The sequence below is a fragment of the Nannobrachium achirus genome (genome assembly GCF_963921795.1).
Source record: "Nannobrachium achirus genome assembly, chromosome: 7".
Taxonomy (NCBI): Eukaryota; Metazoa; Chordata; class Actinopteri; order Myctophiformes; family Myctophidae; genus Nannobrachium; species Nannobrachium achirus.
Window position 1 is genome coordinate 37,985,189 of NC_137816.1, and position 22,765 is coordinate 38,007,953.

General features: G+C 40.2%; 1 protein-coding gene across 1 annotated transcript in view; it reads left to right on the top strand.

Moving 5' to 3' along the window:
- Positions 1-22,765, top strand: part of mettl15 (methyltransferase 15, mitochondrial 12S rRNA N4-cytidine) — a gene marked incomplete at both ends in the record, with an annotated part of 74,078 nt that overhangs the window by 17,770 nt on the left and 33,543 nt on the right. The window lies entirely within an intron of this gene.

The window sequence follows — 22,765 nt, forward strand, 5'->3', positions numbered from 1 at the left end:
ACTCCACACAGAAAGGACCTTTCGCCTACCCCACCTAGGGTTTGGGCACTGATGACGAGGAGGAGAGAACACGCCCACCATGCCCCTAAATTCTAGAGACAAGAGGCCAAAACAGGGTAAAACGGGGATATACAATCCTACAGTGTGCATTAAATTAGACCAGTGCCCGGCCTACTCTGGGCCATGCATGTCGTAGGCTTGTCACGATACTGGATTTCTAACTTCGATACGATATTTTGAAGAATTTTGATACTCGATAACATTTTCGATACCACGCAACCACTGCGATTTTAGTGCAAAATTATACATTTTTATTTAAAGAAAAATACAGAACTTCTTGAGGTAGATGGTAGTGCACTTTTTAAATAGCCTGGCGGGGCCCGACGCTATATCTGTGTTCATTCCTTCCACAGTATAACGTCTGGACTTCCGTTGATTGGCAGCGAGTATACCGATTATTCTGTGATTTGGGCCAATCAGTGACTGCTTCCGCACTATGCTTCCGCACAACAAACGTAGTCTTCCTGACAACAAGTGAAAAGATTTCCCTGATTGGTCCATGTGTAGACGGTGACGTAGATGCATGCTGCAGGCTGCAGCATTTTCAAAACAACAATGGCTGCCCTCGCGATGCAAAAAGTGTAACAGTTAACGCTCTAACCATAAAACAACCAATAAGTGCAGTTATTTCAGAGTTGGAATCAATTACAACAATTAAAAAGCAACACGGAGGATGCGCTAGTGGAGTTTATCGGCCGAAAAGACGTGTTTGTTTGCCGTTCTTCCGACTGGCTGAGAGATGGTGATTGGTTAGAGGAGTCTGTCTGTCAAGGCAAGTACTCCCGCCCACTTTTCAAGCTGCCAATAGATCAAAGGCCAGACGTTATACTGTGGAAGGAATGAACACAGATATAGCGTCGGGCCCCGCCAGGCTACTTTTTAAAGGCCTGCCTTTGATGTTATCACATTCTAAGTACAAATAGGCCTTTAAAATAACTAGGAATAAGCCAAAGTAGGAAGGATACACATAAAAGTAACGTTGGTGTAAACCAACGAGAGAGGTAAACTGAATATCAATATTATCGATACTATGGAAAAGTCATATTGAAAATCTATTCAAAATCTATACTTTTCGATAAATCGATATTTTTGACAACACTAGCATGTCGTGAACGATACAAGTCGGGAATACATGGTCATCTTACATGTTATGATGACCTCTCTTCTACTTCCCATACTCTACCATTTGTTCTCACTCACCTTTCTGTGAGAGATAAAGAAGATGCCGCCTTATCTCCATCACATCATTACTGCCATTCTTCTCTCACATTCCTCCTTAATGTGGCTTAATGTGCACACTTTCTGTTCCATGTTGGTAAAGACATTGGAGATCCAACATTGTGACAGTGAATACTAGTGAATACATTGTTTCAGTGAATGCCCTGCTATTCTTCCATTATTTATCTTAAATGAGGATCAAAGTGGTGTGATGATTAAGTAAGAAGGATAACAACAGGTGTGAATGGAGTTGGCTGGTTTGAGGGAGCAGTTCAGGGCAGTGTTTCCTCGACCCGTTTTATAAGTTGCGAGTCGGATCAGCATGGCAGCAAACATTTGCAGCTGGTTCGGAAGATTATGAAAGTCCGACGTCTCATTACTTCAACTACTTGGCTACTTGTGCAGTTAGGGTTAGGGATAGGGTTAGTATATTAATGGGGAGAGTCGGACGAACGCAATGTCGGAGTAATGAGATTTCAGAACAACGCTACGCAGCCCAGCTGGTTGCCCCTTGTGGTGCGACATAGCAAGTTGGGGATATAAGTGCAGAAGTCTGTGAGCAGTGGTCTGGAAATTACTAGAGTGACATTTTCATTGACCACTGCTTTTTTAATAGAAGTCTTTGAGTTTTGTCGATACTTTATGGCTTGATCTTTGTTATATCCAGTGGAATTCATGAGCTGAATAAGCTCCTGTCTCACTTCGGTTGCCTGTTGCTCTGTCCCTCTCTCCCCTCTATTTGACTCTCCTCTCTCTGGATCTGTCTCTCCGGCCCTTTGTGGTTTTTATGACTGAGACAATAAATACTGAATCAGAAGAAGTTGATAGACATCTTCCCAATAAATTTAAGATAACTCTTAGTGGCTAAATATATAGAGTTAAATGACCAAATGAGGTTATGGTGCAAAAAGAATAGTCCATGGCTGACATCAGGTAGGCAGTCATTCAATACATTACTGGTATGTTTCATAGAGAGATGCGGTTGAGAAGTGAAATGAAACGATGAATTGAATTATAGAGTGATGTGGTAATATAACAGAGCCCACACAAAGTATCAGTGAAGCAGGAGAAATATAATTATCCAATAGGAACTGAACATTTTAAAGGTTTCATGGGTAACATGAGGACCAATCCAGAATGTGCAGAATACACCACCCAGTTTAACCACCTAAACTCTACACTGTGTAAATCAGAGGTCTTCAACTGGGGGTCCGGGACCTCTAGGGGGTCCTCAGAGTTACTACATGGGGGCCGCTAAATCTTTGTGTGATAGGATCATGTTATTTACATTAATCACTTGATTCTTAGTGGAACATTAGCCCAATAAATAGCAGATCTACAAGCTCACAACGCCTCACAGCGTTGTGAGCTTGTAGATCGGCTATTTTTTGGCACTGAGGTTTGGTGTAGAGGGAAAAGAAGAGCAGACTAGTACGTATTGGCAGTTCAAGTGGTTGAATATTAATCCAATAGATCATAGTGCTGTCAAACAAGTCTAAGCTGAATAAGAAATCCATAAACATTTTAAATCTGCAACACATTTCTTTACGTTATGGGAAGCATAACTTCATCTCTCTCTGAAGTCCCCTGGTGTAAATGGTTCGTTGACCAGGGTCCGACTTGGCCCGTTCCTTTTTGCAGAATATAACTGATCTAAAACTCACACCACCCACATCTCACAACACAAAGCATTGCAATCTTTTAGACCTGCTATTTTTGCCGAATGTTCACCTTTTGACAAATATGTGTCTATTATGAAATACCCAGAATAGGGACGCTTGGGTTCATGTGGATAATGTTGAGTCAGTGGGAATACCATGGTAAAGGTTGTACTTGGTGCAAAAGATAAGTTGAGATACAGGAAGGTACAGTACAGAGACATACTGATCATGATCAGTGGAAATCTTAGATTCACATTTATTTTTTCAAGGGGAGTGGTAATACTAACTAGTATTCTATTATCTCATAATACTTTGTGTTATTGAAAGTCTAAGATAGAGCAGTACCACCAACTGATATGTCAAGCTTTTCATCGTAAACCATCAGAACCTGTAGGAAATTCAAGGGACAATCCACTTGACCGACAACTCTAAACATGTCTGCACATTGATTTGATGTCTAAGACTGATTTTACACACAAACTTCACACACAAGCTTGTCTCGTATATTGTCAGTTGCCCTGTGCCCTGGTTATGTTTGGCACCTTCTTGCAGATTCATTATTGAAGTTTATATTTTTGAATGGTTGGAATAAAAGGTTAAAGGTTTCTGTTCGATGACTCACCCTATGTTGCCCAGCTATCACTACAAACTAATTGGGAACAGTCTTTGCTTATTAAATCGTAGTTGTTAACCAACGCGCACCCGGGGCTATCATCGCATTAAACCATAAATACACACGTAAGAAACAAGTGCAAATTTCCTATGACCATTCATTATCTGTTGCTATGAAAAGATGCTGTATATGTATCTTGAACAGATGTGGGGCGACATACAACGCAGCTATTACTCAGAGGACATACAGTACTGTGCATCATTCTCTGTAACAATTTGTGGTTAGAGTGCCTTGGTCAAAGGCTGAGAGCAGTATTAACACTTATGTTGCAATGATTTTTTCCGGCCAATGTCCCGCGTTGCCATGGTTACCATAGACTTCCATGTAATTGTGCAAGTGTGTAATAAGTGCACGCCCATGCCTAGATGATGCACCACGTGTGTAGATGCTGTTCACAGCTTTCAAACAAAAAAATCCGCTTGGAAATCCGTGCAGGCATTCATGATTTATCAGCCATTATGTTTTCTACAGATGTAAACAAACATGGCTGCCATGTTTGAAAGAATGGGTTGGTATGGGGGTTAAACATGCAATTTCGCGATCGCTATCATGCCTAATACATTTCTGGAGGTCCAAAAACATGTTTTGAAAAAAAATAAAAATAAAAATAAAAATCGGCCCAAACTCGGGAAACTCGGGGTTGGCACAGCACTAGTACCAATACAAACTCGGGAAACTCGGGGTTGGCACCATATTACATATGTGTTAACAACTCGCAGTCTCAAATTAAACTGCATACCATCATTTTGTATATACAGTATACATATATTACATCCCTTTTAACGTTTCCTTTAACTTCTCAGCTGCAGCAGCCAGCAGCAACCACATAGCTTTGAGTTGCATGAGAATAAAGTCTATATTGTGAAATACACATAGGGATGTCACGATTATGACATTTTACATGACGATTAATTGTCACTCAAATAATTGCGATTAACAATTTAATTGTGTTTTTGTCGTTGACAATTACATTTCTTTTTGGCTTTTAGGCGTTTAAGTTGCACTTGGTAGATATGACACATAACCTAAATACACAATGAAATTACTGGCATGTTTGACAACTTTATACTTAAAAAAGAACATTGATAGTGGAAATAGACGATCTACAAGCTCATAACGGATGCGACGCGTTGTGAGCTTGTAGATCTGCTATTTCCACTACTTTTTGAAAATGTTTAACTATATTAACATTTCTCAACATGGAAACTACCTAAAATAATTGCGATTAGACAATTATGTAAGAATTGTGACAGCCCTATACATATAATATAATAATGCCATATTGTATTATTAATGTTAAACATTTTTTAGGAATGGATGATGAAAGTTATTTGGAATATTATTAAAATTATCTTGTAAACGGGATCTTGATATTTCCTAGTTCCTTTTCTCATTTGGTTTTGCTGACAGTCCAACACTGGCTTTTGCTTGAGTACTAAACAGAGTTATGAGATAAGATGGTTGTTTTACTTAAGTAGAATTACTGTATATTAACATAACAGCCCGGTGCAAAGACCTAGGACTAGGAGAATTCACATTTGAAAACAACAGGGAAACCGCAATTGTTGATCCTGAATGGAGAAAGAAATGTGCTCTCCATCTTTTCCACAGTTTGGGTTTTACTGCGATGAAGAAAACTGTCATGAACCATTGAACTGAACGACAGGCCCTGGTACACCCCATCTCTCTTTTGGAAACTGAACAGACCTTAAGCTCATTGTTTGCTGTGCTGAAAATAGTGCCCGTGTCTCATGTTTTGTCTGTCTCTAAACATTTTATTGAATGAAAATATATAGATCTTTCTTACGTTAGAAGAGGTGATCAAGAATTAATTCAAGTCAACACAGATACATGAACCCCTGGTTTTAACCTGGCATCCCTATTGTGAGCATGTCAGCATAGGCAATCTTCCAAATAAATTATTGTTTTTATAAAAAATAAAAAAATAAATCTAAAATATGTAATATCTACTGTGTAAATTCTACTCTACAACCCTGCTAGCACCAACCCAAGCATCAGATAAATAGGCTGTGGTTGCTGCTTGTTGGTAGCTGGTGGTAGGCCATCTGTTTGCATTGTATCTGTGTCATGGCCTGTTGTGTGCTGCTCAAGCACATCCAAAATAAACACTGACGTAGTGAAATGGCACATATTTGGCTTATAGGTGGGGCTAAATTGCCTCTGTCATCCCCCGCCTGATGTTCTTATTGTTAAGTAGAAAGAAATAGGCGAGATAGGGGCCACAAAGAAAGACAGGTGCAGCATAGCTTTCAACATGCTTTTGTCAACAAGCCATCTTCAGTTCATGTAATACTTTCACTTGCTAGTTTAACACCTTGGTTTATCTGGACTGGCTGTTCTTTGAAATAAATACACTTTTCTGTGAATTGATGGAATCTTTTGAGACCCAACACTTAAACTGAATAACAATCATTTTAAAGTAAAACAATTATTTTAATTCACAAGTCTCGCTATATCTGATTTTATATATAAGTATTTATGCTTTAATGCACTATAATTTAATTTTGACCATGATAGTAGGCTATTGTTTCCTACATTTGTATGTAATCACAAATATTGAAAACACTGGTGTTATCCTTTAAAGACAAATATTTTTGGTTCACACAAATATATCATTCTCACTTTGGTCTAATATCTCTGAAGACATATCCAATGACACGCCTACCTCTAAATAATGTAGTTTTCAGAACTGATAACCCTAGGCTCTCAGTTAGCAATTTTGTATGCTTACCGTGGAAAGCTGTCCCAATATGTTGCTTGCCCTACTTTGGCACTGGCTGCAGGATTGCACTCAATCTCAATTATGTATTATTAATACATTTACATTTGCAACATTATAAATTAGGCCGTCAAAGAGTCCAGTTGGTGGCATGCCTGTGTCTTATGTGTTTTCACTGGTTGATCTAGATCAAAATCAGTAGCCTACACCCCCACCTCTTTATAACGACTTCATGTATACAAAACATTGGCAGGATGATAATACTGGTCTCAGCTAAGGCCTGAGGCAGCAACTTTATATATAAAAAAAATACACTTACAGTGCGTAGGCCTGGACTAAGGACAGCCCACTCTCAAACCCAGGGGCGTCACAAGGGGAGGGGGGGGGGGGGGGGGAGTGGGACTGGGACACCAAGTGCCGCGCTGCAAGCTTGTAGATCTGCTATTTTTTTAAGCATATAGCAGCATCCCGCCCATTCCCTGTTCTCACTCCTCCCATCCAAAAAACGTTACCAGAGCATCAAATCGCATAGCACTCGTTTCAGTAATAGTTTCTTTGCCCAGGCAGTCAGGTTGCTTGAAGAAGGAATGAAAGTGAAACATAGATAAACATGGGCACTGTACGCATTTTTAAACTGTACACTGTTACACTGTATGGTATTGTCGCTGTTGGGACTTGTCTTGTGTGGCCTGCATGGTATGTGGGTCCACACTCTTGTCGGTCACTGTGACCATGTCTTTGTGTAATAAGGCTGAGAGTGCTCCTGGCACAAGAGTTTCATTGTATCTGTACTTGTATGGATATGTGTGACAATAAACCTGAACCTGAAAAGTCTAAATTTGGGCAAATCTTTGAATATATGTATTTTTTTAAGCAAACATTTGTAACTCAAATTTTACTTCTGGGGGTCCCTGGAAGTAAATATTTTGAGATGGGGGTCAGTGGCCAAATACATATAATTTTGGGGGTCCTTCACATGAAAAAGTTTGAGCACCATGCACAGACATAGAAATATTGGTTTTTCAAAAAAACCTTAGAAGGATTTAAAATATTCAAAGACTTGCACAAAGCTTCACGATTAAAAAAAATAGCATATCTACAAGCTCGCAGTGCCGCGCTGTGAGCTTGTATCTGCTATTTTTCAATAGTTAAAGCACAAAATGTGAGTGAATCCTTGTACCCAGGGCCCAGAATTTGGTGTGACACCCCTGCTCAAACCCCTTGACTCGCCCTCCCTTATTCACATACTCTTACAATCATACTCACTCCCTCACTCTTCCGTCCTCCATTTCCTTTTATTTTGACCTGCATTGTCAGACCAGTCTTAAACTACTGGGAGCTCTTTAAATGCCTCTAAGATCCGTCTTTTCCTATTACCACGTCTTTCAACACGAGGTCTTCATTTAGCTTCAGCCCCTTTTTACACCCTAATGGATTTGGCCCTGTTCTTCTTTTGTCTTCTGCTAGTAGCATGAAATTCACCTTCAGGAAAGGAAGCCATTTCTTCTGACGCTTCTTTACATTTTGTGAATATAGTTACATGATTCCACCCCCTCCTTTCATTTTCATTCCTGTTTCACTCGAGCTATATATAGTTTGCATTGTTTTCTTTGCTTCCTATTTTCACAATGTGTGTTAGGCTTAAGAGATGTCCATCCACCAGCAGAGCGCATTTTGAATGGATCCGCTGCATCATGCTTGACCTTATTTCCTGTTTTTCTTTTTTCTTTTTAATAAGAGCTGTTTGGTTTCTCTTACTCTTTCCAGCTTTTTTATGTATATATTCTGTATGTTACATGTCAACATCTCCTTACACATTTTAATTGAAATATTTCTCATGAACCTTTAGATTGGCGTGTGTGTGTGTGTGTGTGTGTATGTTTGAGACTATTACACACAGACATTTAATGAAATTGCATCAGTGTTAAAGCGGTATTGTTTAATTTCTTTGAATAGAAATCTACTTTTTACAATATGTATGGTAGAGTATAGTACAATATAACTTGTACAATTGGGATGGTTGTATTTGGTCTCCCTGCTCCTATGTTGAGACATTTGGTCCGGGGTAGAACAGGAAAGTTACATCGTGCTGCTTTAATAAAAGTGTTATGTAGCTGTCAAGAGATGTTATGGAATTATTAGAAATTGATGGAGGACTCGAAGGGAGTCATGTGACCCAATGTCGATCAAGGCAATTTTAATATAGGATAAGTAGTTTTCCATTGTCAAAACCAAGCGCATAACTTGTCAAACTGAAATGATTTACTATCCAAAATGCCTTCTCCTTTAAACTCATTGATTGCCAAGAAGAATCTGCGACTTTCTTGGTTGCCTGCTGCGATTTTCTTACCTTTTATCGTGGGCGTGTCCATCGTGCACAGATCCGGGTACATGCCGTGGTCCGTTCACGATTACAAAAGAAAGACCCCATCTTGATCCATGCTACCATTGCTGAGCCAGGAGCAGTGTTGTTTACGTAGGAAGTAACCTGAGGGAGTCGTCACAGAGAAATTGGTTGTTCCAGCCAAAAGAAATGCAGATCCAGTTCCGTTTCCGGTCCCAAACCGGAAGCACTATCTTTGGGGCACGATTTTGGATTGTTTTTAATCAAATCTATTTAATCTAAACTCGGGAAACTCGGGCCTGGGCAGTCAGAGACATCAGGAAAAACTGGGGAAACTCGGGCCTTGGCAGTCAGAGACATCAGGAAAAACTGGGGAAACTCGGGCCTTGGCAGTCAGAGACATCAGGAAAAACTGGGGAAACTCGGGCCTTGGCAGTCAATGACGATCAAGGCAATTTTAATATAGGATATGTAGTTTTCCATTGTCAAAACCAATCACATTACTTCAAACTGAAATGATTTACTATCCAAAATGCCTATTCCTTTTAATCTGAGAAGTAGCTAGTGGAGAGCTACAAAACAAGTAAATAATAAATACATTTAATACATTTATAGTAAATGTTGAATATAACTTAAAAATAATGCATTTGCTAAGATAGTTTTACTTTGGGATGGAAGAATGAGGTAGATTTAACAAAAACGTTTAGCTAGCTGATCCAATTCACATTTAGGCCTATTAAATGATGCCAAAATGCAACACTGTCTGCAAATAGCATGGCTACCATCCTAAACTGGACTGTACCTGAAAAACTCACACAGAGTAGAAAACAAACTGCTGAATCCAGCCGCTACCATGAACACGATTTACTTACATGAACAATGCAAACTCTAGACAAATGATCATTGGCCCATACGTAGTGTTGTGAGCTAAAGTTATACAATGGCTTACCAAATTCATAAATTGTTAGCCATCACAACCCAACAATTTTAAGAGCCTTCAACATTTTATGATGGATCCACCCAATGTCCTGCCAGCCATAGCAAGGATTCTCAATAGAGATGGGATTTATGGCTCTTTGAAGTGAGTTGGATCTCTGGGATCCGTTCCTTTCAAAGAGCCGTTCAAAAGACTCATTCTAGTTACTAGTTACTTTGTAGATTTTGATTATAATTACAAATCACTTCAAGCCTATATGCATTTCGGCCATATACCCACAAGTTTCCGACGTCCCATCGTGCATTGCACAGCAGGTGGGTGGCAGTTCCGGCGTCGGCAGCCGAGCCAAGCTGAGTGTGATCTACAAGCTCACAACGGTCGCGTCGCAGACGTGAGCTTGTATGTCAGCTGTTTTCTAAATACTTACCGGATGTGTCCCACACATAATTCTACAGTAAATTCCTGTGGAAACAGGTGGATACATTCGGCCATTTGAAAATAGCTCAGAATGCCTCGCAACGCCTTGATCCCTGGCCTACTGCGAAACGGATCCCATCGTTCATTTCAAAGAGCCGTTCAAAAGACTTGATTCGTTCGCGAACGTCCCATCTCCAATTCTCAATATCCATTGAGACCCTGCAGCCAACCCAGCCTGGCTGAGGTCTTTGCTTTGCACACTTTTCTAGTACTAAAGGTTGGAGCCGCTCTGCAGCCCTCACATCTAGAGTTCGGGCCGCAATGCTACTCTATGCCAAGTTTGAAGTCGGGTCGGTCCCATACTGTATAATGCGCATGACCATATATGGGCATAGTGTTCGGATCTGTCAGTGTGATTCTGGACTCTGGTTCTCCATATGCCATATATGCCATATATGGGCGAATCTGTGGCGTGGCCGTTGTCCGCCAGCCTGCTGGACAGTCCTTCCATTAGCCAATTGTAATATAGGATTGGATTTCATTTCAATGTAACTTTCCCATGTTTTTTCAACTCAAACTACTACCAGACCTTGCTCTTTATTCAAACAGACAACAATTAGCTACATTCACTGTATTAGGAAGTGATCTCTCAGTACCAGGCCGCTATGAAAATCAGTGTGACAGGCCCTGATTTGCGGATCAAAAAACTGCATATCCCATGATGCGTAGTGGCCGCGTGCTGCTATCGACTGCATTTCTGCATTGACAGCCATTTTAGCGTAGCCAGATAAATGGATGTTTCACTCTTCCCCATTGCTCGCTTGGTCAAAACAGCGCCATGTTCTGTGAACGATAACTCACTCATAACATAAAGGCAGTCTCTAAGGCGGTCCAACCCAGTGTGGTCATTGGCCTTCAGTGGGAGATACAGTTGTGTGTTAATCCGCATGTAGCTGTGGAACGAGATGCCAGGTTGCGAAATCACCTGACTGTGGTTGAGCTATAGGGAAAACAGTATGGGTCCTATTTGGGTTTGAGTGTACACATTTAGATATATAAAGCAGCCTTGCTTGTGAACAGTTATGGGAATTCACCCCATATGTAAACCTTTACGTTGTTTGTATTCTTTTCATTGTACCTGTTTATTTTATGTGTATGTCTTGCGCGCGAGCTGGAAAATTTTGCTTAATTAATTAATTAATTAATTTTCTTAATTAAAATGTATTTCTTGATGAATTGTTATTATATTAATTCTTATTTTTGCCCTCAAAATATTAAGTGAAGTTAAATAATAGAAAAAGAAGTTGCTTATAACAAACAAATCAAAACATATTTCGATTTTTGATTAAATCAGTTATCATTTTTGCCCTCAAAATATTAATGAGTTGGTTTGAAAAAAGAAAATACAACTACATTATGCTATCATTATTACATGTGCTATTTGAAAATAGCTGATCTACAAGCTCACAGCATCACACAACTAAACCAAACGTTGGCGAGCTTGTTTATAGGCTACTTTACATTGGTACAAGTACCAAGCGTTCTTTTTTTTTTAAGTCCACCGACCGGCTCTTATTTTGAAGCCTATGTATTGACCGGGGTAACAGGTTTGTTGGTCTGACATAGCTACCTAGCTTGCTAGTGCTACTGTGTGCTGATGATGATCAGTGATCGGACGCTATACTATCGTCGTAGGGTTAGATAGCGTGGTATTGGCGCTGCTATGTTTAATCTTACACATTAAACCTATGTAAATACTAAAGCTTTTCACACGGAAGGCTCTATTGAGCACCCTCACAAAGTCCCGTGAAACGAACTCACGGAGTGGTGCGTGCTTCTCATGCAGTGTAGCCTACACAAGTTCACAACACAACACATCCCTCCCGTGCTGGAGTTAAATACTTTTGCAAGTTTTTCTACATGAGTCGCGGGTGACGGCCAGGATTTCCCCCACGGAGGTAAAGCCGCTCAGGGCAGAGCGGCAGGCTGCATTGTGCCAGCCACCTTCTCCTCCTCTCCTCTCCGTGAGGAGAAACATGCTCGCGGGTGGCGGCGCAGTGTGGTGTAGGCGAAATGTAAAGTCCATCTATAGTCCAAAATCGCAAAATGTATTATAGTGAAAGATTTCAAGGCAGGCGCAGCGCCCGCCTTGTAAAGTGCTGCCGGAAACCCTGATGTCTGTCTGTTTTTGAAAATAAGGAAGCACTCCATAAGTGTTTGATTTGAAACTGTATATCTTTACCCTGTTCTTCGCAATAATTATGTTTGAAACAGCAAAACTGTATGGGCCCTAGGATTGAACCCAGGTGAGATTTGCTTAGCAAGAGGAGCGGGCAGCTTTACTGTGATTGTTCTAAGTTAGGAATGAAACAGGACAGAGCAGTGTTTGTGATAGTTGGTATAACCAACCCTGCTCTTTCAGCGATTAATAAGGGTTTATTGTGTCGAACGCCGCACTGAGGTCCAGTAGAACAAGTGGGGCACATTTTCAGAGTCTGCAATGTGGAGTAAGTCATTAGTTACTTTCAAAAGGGCTGAAACCAGACCTAAAACCAGATTGAATCCTTTTCCAGGATCTTGTTTTGATGGTGATAGGGCAGCAGCTTTACTAGCAACTTAGACAGGAGACAGAGTTTGTAAATGGGTTGATAATTATTGAGGATGGTGGGGTCTAGATTTGTCTTCTTTAAAATGGGCTGGACTAATGCTTGTTTAAGGCGAGTTGGAACGGTGCCAGTAGCTAGGGAACCGTTTATAATGACTAGGATACTCGGCCATCCTGTGTCAAAAACATCCATAAGGAGGGAAGCAGGGACAACGTCCATATGAGATAAGCGGGTCTCAATGAAGACGCCATTTCAGAGAGAGGCAGAGGAGAGAGTGATGGAAACTCCTCACACTTCTCATGGAATGTATCCTGAATGACATGGGGAGGGTTACCATTTCAAAGACAAAGAAGGTTTTAATAATGCAGTTATAGAAGTAATGTTGTTCATGTGCAAACCTACGTTTTGGCATTGTGTTGGACTAGGGACAGTTGAATCAGTATGCGATTAACTTGAGCAACTCTCTCAAATCTAGAGCTGTTGTGCAATTCCAATCTCCATTTACAATAAATAAGAAACTCATTTGGGAGACAAACTGTAGTGCTTGAGCTTTGCAATCCACTGCAGGGTATCAGAGTAAACACTTGGCCTACCTTTACATTCTCTCTAAAATGGAGTACACAACAGGTACTGCAATACTAATATATGTTAAATAGTAGGAGACTAAAGGCCTCTCCATACTTCGACCGAAATGTTCGGTGAGTTGTGTTTTCCGACGTGCAAATTTCCGAACTCTTGTTCGGTCCAATGCTTTTCAGAAGTCCCGAGGGATATAATTTTATGGTAGAAAAGGACCTTTTGACCGAAAACGGCGGTTTCGGTCAAAGTATAAGGCCTTAAGAGAGACTGAGACTTCTAGATTTGTGTCACTATACTTTAAACTGTTATATGGGACATTTTGCAACTATTTTATGAGCTGCTAAAAGGCTAGGTTTTAATGCACTTGCATGCATGGCTCATTGCTGTGTGTGTGTGTGTGTGTGTGTGTGTGTGTGTGTGTGTGTGTGTGTGTGTGTGTGTGTGTGTGTGTGTGTGTGTGTGTGTGTGTGTGTGTGTGTGTGTGTGTGTGTGTGTGTGTGTGTGTGTGTGTGTGTGTGTGTGTGTGTGTGTGTGTGTGTGTGTGTGTGAGAGAGAATGTTTCCAGCAAAGACAATGTAGCTCAGTGAATCTTCAACCTGTAAGGCAAAGACAGTTTGCCGGGGGGGGGGGGCATGGAGAGTGATGACTCATGCACACTCTAGAGGTGCCTCCTTCTCTATCTCTTTCAATATCCAAACAGTTCTTTCCCAGCTGTCATTCATTGCCTCCAAACCACTTCCTTTTTTTTTTTTTTTTTTTTTCTTTTTAGTTCACATCAGGTGATTAGCCTAAGTAGATACAAACATTATGTTATGGTGCTCATAAATCTTTGCTTGTTGATGTGACTTCCTTTCATCATATATGGTGCAGAGGTGGCAGATAAAGCTTTAATCTCGTACTTTTGGGCTTTGCTGAAGCACCCTGCCCTGCTTGACTTAGCATTTCAATAAGTTGAACATTTCATAGCTTCCATTCCCAGTTTGCCAGTTCGACCGTTGAGGCTGCCGAGGTTCTGCTGGAGTTGTTATGGGAATACGAACAATCTCAAAGTATGTACACATAGATTTTTTTTTTCCCCCTACAAAAAAGATCTCTTCCAAAAAGGTCTTTCAATTAACACAAGCACATCTTTTAAAGCTTCTTAACACTTTCAAGACTGCTGTAGTCTCCAATTTCATTATCCTTAACAGTTCTGACAAAGATTACATAGACATATTTCATCTTAATGTCTTAATCACAGCCTATTTTTAATCCTTTCTCTGCTGCAAAGTAGCTTGACGCCTGATAGAAAGATTGATGTTTCCATTGTATTGCACATGTTCCTTAGGCATTTGATTTATTGATTTGTAGCTTTACAGGAGATGCAAGTGTCTTGTAGTACAGTACGTACATGAGTCTCCTGGAATCTCCCTCAGCTACTACTGTCTGTGTAAGAGACTCAGGACTCCCTGCCGTGGGAGGAGAGTTTGACATGGACTTTGTGAAGGGGAGGACAGGGACTGCAGTTTTCGATGGCACTGGAAACATCTCCAGGGGCGTTGATGGAGAGAGATATATCTTCCCTCCCCGTTACCCTGTCCTCCTCCGTATCACTGTACATTATAGTACACTCAAGCGGAATAATCAAGGAAAGGGACAAGAATATAAGTGAGTGTAGGAAATGGTTTATTATGGAATGTGATCAAGTAAGATAATTAACATCCCACCTCAGCCGCTCTGTCTGTGACCCTAAAGGAAGAGTCAAGTTATGTAGTAAGTGTCATTACATGGAGTGTTCTTACATTTTGCTGCTTTTAATTTGAGGTTATCAGTTGTTTAAATGTAAAATGCTTGCTTATTTAGGTGAATATATGGATCAGTGAGTACAGCATTCATGTTTTTGATGTAGTGACAATGTAGTAAAATTGATATATATATATATATATATATATATATATATATATTTTTAGATGATAACTTAAAGGACAACTTTGTTTTTTTACAACAAGGGTTCATATTTTAGATTGTAATTAGAGAAAAGAAAATATGAGTGTTAACATTTTTTCATTTACTGCTTTCTAATGTTGTAACGATTTTAGTATTTTGATTTCAGTGGGTGGGGGCATGCGTACAAGTGGCTAAATATGTCTTTTTAGACACAATGAGCCGGCAATTTCTTTGTTACTATTTACACCAGCCCCCATAAATCACATCTGCCCATGAAAGATTGTGGTGCATCTTGGGTATGGGCTTATTTTGTCTAAAAATACATATTTAGCCACTTGCATGCATGCCCCCAACCTGGGGGCATGCATGCAAATCAAAATCTTTAAAATCACTAAAACGATAGAAAGAAGTAAATGAAAACATTTTAAGACTCATCTTTTCTTTTCTCTAATGACTATCTAAAATATGAACCCTTGTTGTAAAAAAACAAAGTTGTCCTTTAATGTTAATGTAGTATACCGCACTACATTAAACAATAATATATATATAGTTTTTATTTCATGTTAAAAACCATACAATGTCTTTTGGCTTTAATGGTTATAAAATCTAATAAATGAATGTACTGTACCTGCTATTTTGCTTTGCAGTATATGGTGAAAGTATAGCAAAATACTCTGAAAAGCTCAACTGTCAACGGTGTCATTTGCATCAGTTATTTGGCGGCTAGTATTACGCAGAGCGTTTTTTGAATACTGGAATAGCTAATGTGATAACTGTGTGGTCCGTCAAATGTTTTTAAACTAGGCTATTGGCTTGCTTTTCCATAAGGAATGTGGCTGATCAGCCAAAGGCTTCAGACTGTTTTCACCCATGTCTGTCCGTGTGTGTCCGTTTGCCTGTGAACAACTTTGCACGCATGCTTCTGGAAGTCCAAGGAAGAACCTCTGCCCCAAATTCTTCACATACCCTGTAGTCCTGTTATAGCGCCACCATGAGGCTGTTTCATTTTCCTACAGATTTAGTCCAAACCTCATGCAAAGTGGCACACATTATCTCTGTGGTCATGTGAAGACATATCTGTCAGATGTTTTGTTCCATTCTGTTTAGATAGAATCTGCTTACAATAATTGCATTTTTTTTAACTATCTGGTTGCTGTGAAACCTTCAACGCACAGTGCCGAGGAAGAACCTCCACCCTGTAGTTTTTTTCACAGCCCGCTTCACCATTGTGCAAATAACTGTTGACATTTGACTGTTGACGTACAATCAACGTATTTCCCCTGGATTCCTTTGATCTTGCAACTCTCGCAAACCTCCACATTGGCCATTTGTCCCAGATTTCTTCAAAACACACTTTTTCCAACTACAGATGCTGTCCAAAACTCACACAAATTGTTACACATCATCTCTGGAGTCATGTGATCAAGATGTATGAGTCAGATCTTTCAGATCCCATTCTAATTGCCTATGACTGCCTTCCAAAGTTTGCTTTGCGGGCCCTAGGTAGGCAACCTGGCCTGGTGGGTTACCTACCTTTCAAGCACATGCTTATATATTATATTTTCTTTTGGAATGTTGTACTTATTTTTACTAATACAATTAACTACCTTCTCTGAACATGAAGTGCACAATACACATAGTAATATGAGACTGACTTTAGAGGCAGTTCAATATACATAATTGTATTTGCTCAAATCAGTGTTATATGGTGCACCAATGTTTTCATGATGGGACTTATTTGCACCATTAATTGTTGAGAAATAAACCTCCCATAAACGTCCTCACATAGGGTTTTCTAAAAGTAAATGGGCGCAGATGGTTTGGCACAACATGCATGCTTGGCTTGTCTAAACTAGTCCAAATACCTCCTAAAATGTGTTCATTTAACTCCATTCCAAAAGATTTCAGACAACGCTGAATAGATGAGCAATGTTACTTTTTTGTTGTAACTCTACAACATTCCATTAACAAAAGGGAGATTAGCCTAGCACACAGGAAGGCAGTTTGAACAGCCCTCTGGCAAGGTTTCCTCAATGTTTCTCTTTTTCTTTTTTCCTTCTTTTTTTGCTACTCTATTGCTCATAATGCTCACACATACATATAGACACAGGCCTAAACACATTACACACAGTCAAGACTTTCAGGTAGTTTCACTTAAAGCTTAACAGTAGTGGAGGCAGGAGGCCACAAGTGTGTTGGCTACCAACATCACTGATCATGATCAACATAATAACCTCTTGACAGAATAATTGCTTCAAGCTTTCATGTCCTTAGGTGAGTTAGTCCTCTCTCACTCGCCATCTGTTTTGCCCCCCGAGTCTAGACTAATGGACTGACAAACACACTGGCAATTGGTCCTATAAAATAAAATAAGATGCGTTTTATGACCTCCCTATACAGTGACGTCCTATTGTCTCTCTCTGTGTGTGTGTGTGTGTGTGTGTGTGTGTGTGTGTGTGTGTGTGTGTGTGTGTGTCTGTGTGTGTGTCTATGTGTCTGTGCGTGTGTGCGTGTGTAAACACGTGCAGATTTTTTTTTAAATTGATAGCTAAAAAAATAATGAAATGACCCCACGCTTTTGGAGTGTGGGGTCCTATCCACCTCGTATCCATCTGCCTGGATGTGCATGAGAGCTAAATGATATATCTATATATGTGTGTGTGTGTGTGTGTGTGTGTGTGTGTGTGTGTGTGTGTGTGTGTGTGTGTGTGTGTGTGTGTGTGTGTGTGTGTGTGTGTGTGTGTGTGTGTGTGTGTGTGTGTGTGTGTGTGTGTGTTATATACACACAAGATGTATATAGTTGAAGCCAACATTTGGAGTTCAAAAAGAGAAATGCATAACTTCTTGAGTTTGATCTAGATTGCTTGTAAGCCACAAAACTATGTTTAGGAGCAGTTTGCAGCTGACTAACCGTTTTAAAAGTTTGAAGTATTTGACTTCAGTGCACACAGGTAAGCAACCTGAAACCGAACAGTCAGAAACAGAATTGTCACTTTTGTGTGTACTTGTATCTCGCCGTGAACTTTGTGCGATGGAGAGAAATGCAAACCGGGTACCTCCACCCAGGGGTGTCACAAGGGGGGGGGGGGGCGGGGAGTGGGACTGAGTTACTAGGGCTCAAGGTGGAGGGGCCTTAATTATTTTATACTTTAGCTATTGAAAAATAGCAGATATACAAGGTCACAGCGCGGCACTGAGTTTGTAGATCTGCTATTTTTTTAAAGTTGTTAAAATGTGTGCAAATCTAACTCAAATTTTGCTTCTGGGCGGGGGTTCCCTGGAACTAAATATTTTGAGATGGGGGGGAGGGGGTCCCTGGAACTAAATATTTTGAGATGGGGTTCCGTGGCCAAATACATCATTTCACATCACATGAAAAAGTTTGAGCACCACTGACAAGACATAGAAACAGGTTTTTCAAAAAAAACCTTAGAAGGACTTGAAAAATTCAAAGACTTGCACACAATTTTCACGACTTTTCAAAAATAGTAGATCTACAAGCTCGCAGCGCGGAACTCGGTGCCGCGCTGTGAGCTTGTATGCTATTTTTCAATAGTTAAAGCACAAAATAATGCGATTTATATGAAGAACATTCATGGGGGGCCCGCAGTGAATCATTGTACCCAGGGCCCAGAATTTGGTGCGACACCCCTGACCCTTGCCATGGCAACGGACGCGACGAGGAAAGCGATCCTGTACCCGTGTATCTGTCTCCCTAATGGTCTGTCTGTTAGTGTAACAGGATCTGTAAAAACTCCCCTCAGTGACATTTTAGATCCCCCACTGTAACTGACCTGGGCTGGGGAGTCACAAGTAGGATTTACGTGAGTACTCAGCCTTCTCTCAGGTTCCTGTCCCCCTTTTCCTAATGAATTCAGCCTGCAGAAGACTGAGAAATGGCCCCTTTTTTCCATATAGTCAGCATCTGTGTGTTCCTCTGCAGGAGGTAGATCATTTGAGGAAAAATCTCACTTATACCAAAAATGCAAGTTGCTTAACAAAGAACAATTCCTAATGTATATGAACAGGCATGGCCTGTTTTTGATTCAGCATACAAATGTCTGATATTCCTCTCTCCCGTTTAGGAAGAAAAGCTGTTATGAATATTGTGGAGTGGCTAGTTGCAACTAAACAGCCCTGCATTCTGCTACCTTGCACCTGCACTGTTGGACTGCACCACTCGGACCACTCCTAACTCTCCTGTTCCCTCTGCTGGGAAAGGCAGATATTACACAGCCCAAAAATAGAGGATAAAATGTACAGAGCAGCAATTATTTTCATTGTGAGCGTCATTGGTCAGGTGGTCTCTGTATTTAGAAATGGGAGTTTGACAATGTTTCATCCTGGATTGACGGACTGTCTCCTGCTGGCTCCTTCGGCGCGGCTTGGTCCAGGCAGAGCTGGCAAGATCCTCCCGGACACTCCTCTGTATGAAATATCAATGTGAATGACTCACTCCAACTTCAGTGTCAATCATCATCGCAAATGTCAAACCCATTATAGCCAAATCCTTGAGGGAGTTGTTTTGTCCATCTGGTGGCGGAAATATCAGCTTTTTGAAAAAGGGAAATGTTGTCGAAAGGCATTGAGAGTCTCTGTATAGATAGTTTTCCCTTTGGTTTTACAGTTTTGGACTCCTTGTGTTGCATCTTTGGTTCCATGTATGGATGATGTGAAGTTGTTCCCTTGCGGCGCTTATGCAGCAGATATCAAAATGATGCTTAGGTTGTCATGGAACCGATGCTGTTTAAGTTCTATAACATTCTGAAGCCATAAAAATGCTATAGACCTTGTCAGTGGAATTGCGTTGCTAGGGAACAGTTTGGGTCCAAGTTTATTTCCTGTCAGCCACTGATATTCACAAACACCGCAACTGAGGAAAACTTGGACCTTTTTAGAATGTTTGTTGTCAAGTGTGAAAAGGTCCACCTTTTCACACTTGACATTCACAAACACTGCTACAGGAAATAAACTTGGACCCGTTTAGAATGTTTATGTTGAGAAGGTCTGTAGTTCTTTTCACAACTTGAAGCACAAACATTCTACATGGGGTCCAACTTCCAAGTTTATTTCCCATTTCCCATTTAGCCCAACCCTCCCCTCCCCTGCCCCTTCTTTGTATATACTTACTGTTTGTTTAGAATTAGGCCTACTGTTTTCTTTTTTTTTTCTCTCTCATTTTCTTTTCTTTACATATCTACTGCATAGTACTGTGTTCTATTCGTCTGTCATTCAATGTTATAATATGAGATACTTTAATGGTTTCCTGTGGAAATAAGCGTAGTCTTTTCATGGATCTCCTTTTAGTAGACCTTGTACCAGTGAACTGTACCGTCATGAAACTGCACCTTTTCCTATGCAAACTTCTAATAAAGTCTTCAATCAATCAATCAATCAATCAATCAATCAATCAATCAATTCAGTGTTTTTGCATATCAGTAGCTGACAAGAAATAAACTTGGACCCAAACTGTTCCCTAGCAACGCAATTCCACTGACAAGGTATAATGGCTATGTTATCTTACTAATTGAAAGAGATACTGTAGGTCTAATTTATAACCTGCAAGAAAAGATGTGCTTTTTGCTGACATAACATGATTCTGCCATGCGGTTAAATGATTGCTGAAAACAAAGAGAAAATCGGCTATCAATTAAAATGACCCAGGCGTTTTGCAATTTCTGAGTGCGAAAAGAAAGTACATATCATCTTTGCTGGTGCACCCACAGATAAAAGCCATCCTACTTTGCTGTTGTGTTTTTCTTTTTCCTGTTTTGTATTGAATAGCACAACAGGCAAGTTCATTATGCGTGTGACTCATCCCACTAGCCCACACCCCCTCCCATCTGCTGCTGTGCTCTAGAAGGGAGAGGGAAACGCCATTGATCACTCCTTCTCTCACACATGCACGCACACACCCCACCTTTAACGTCACTATCGATCCTTATGTGTAATGTTTTTGCGGGGAATGGAAGGCATTTTAAAACAATGGAACAAAATACAGCCATGTTTCTTTAAATGGTGATATGGCTGTTTTTTATGTCAAATATATATATATTAAAACAAATTTACATAGGTTACATTTTACTTACAATATTCCAGAAGAAAATCCAGGACTGATTAATTTCTTCCATCTAGGAGTGATTTCGCTGCACTAGTTTTGAAATGGAAACTCTGGATCATGGGTAGAGGGATTCAATTTGAAAAAAAAAAAAAGGGTTTATTTCAGCAGTATGTGTTCTTGGTAGCCTACAGGGTGGACGGCTTCCATTGAATGTCAAAACACTTTGACAAATCATGGTTGAAGGGAGCCACTTCCAAGAGTCATGTTGTCAATGTTGGATGTCCAAAACTTTTACTTTTAGGACATGGGAAAAAAATAACCTGTTTCATTGGCTTCAATGTCATTATTTTAGTTAAAAATGTATACTCACAGACGCAGACTTAACCATTTTCAACGTACTGTACACCCTTTTTAACCTAATTGAGAGAATTGGTGTAGATATTCTGACAAAAGAAAAACGTATGCCCAGTCCCACCCTCTCACCTCCCACGGCAATGATTCTGCATAGATATTGGCAGTCCAACTAATCATAAACAAAACATCCTCTTAACATTCTTATGCTGGCACGCACATAGTGTCAAGTGTTGGTGGAAAGAGCTGTTGAAGCTGGGGCTAGTTCATAGCTTAGAGGCTGATCTGCAGGCTGAGCTGAGAAAAAAATATTTCAGAGCGGGCAAGGAGGATGACTCACATCGACTTATGGGTGTGAATGTGTAATTGTCGTGTGTGTGTGTGTGTGTGTGTGTGTGTGTGTGTGTGTGTGTGTGTGTGTGTGTGTGTGTGTGTGTGTGTGTGTGTGTGTGTGTGTGTGTGTGTGTGTGTGTGTGTGTGTGTCTGTCTTTGTGAGAGACCTACAAGATGCTCCAACACTACTGTAAGGATTAGATCTATAGAAGGCGTATAGTTATCAAGAGTAAGTGCTAGTCATTCTCCTCAAGCATTATTGCCTCTACAGTGGCAACAGTGAATTTACTGTATTTCTGTATTTTTCTGTATTTTCCTCTAACTCTAAAAAGTAACAGAGATACTGTATGTGTCTATTTGCTATCTGTTGTATATCTTAAATGTGTGGAAGTACAAGAAATTGTCTACATCTTATGAATAGATTCATTAGTTATTGCCATTTTCTGTTTTGAGTTTGTAAGAATTTGCTACGATAGCGTCATCACCATTGTATGGAGCTCATTAGGACTTAAATAGTTGCCTGCAGGTTGAATGTGTGAGTTAGGATGTACATACATTCCATTTAATACAAATCAAATCATGTATTTTAGTATATTTACAGTAGATTGTAAATGGTATGTGCTGGGTGCCCTCTCAGCCAATCAGGGCAAGTTGTTGAGTAAATCTACCTTAGTTTAAAACTGCTATCCAGAACTTATTTTAATGAAACTTTCTTCACGCACATGCATCGATGTAAAACAAGCCTTAAGTTCAAACCTCAACAACATCTACAAAAGTAGTGTCAGACAGTGCGCATTAACATAGGAAAGAGCCTGGATGCATATCAATGGTCCACTAACTCCAGACAGTAGTGGAGATG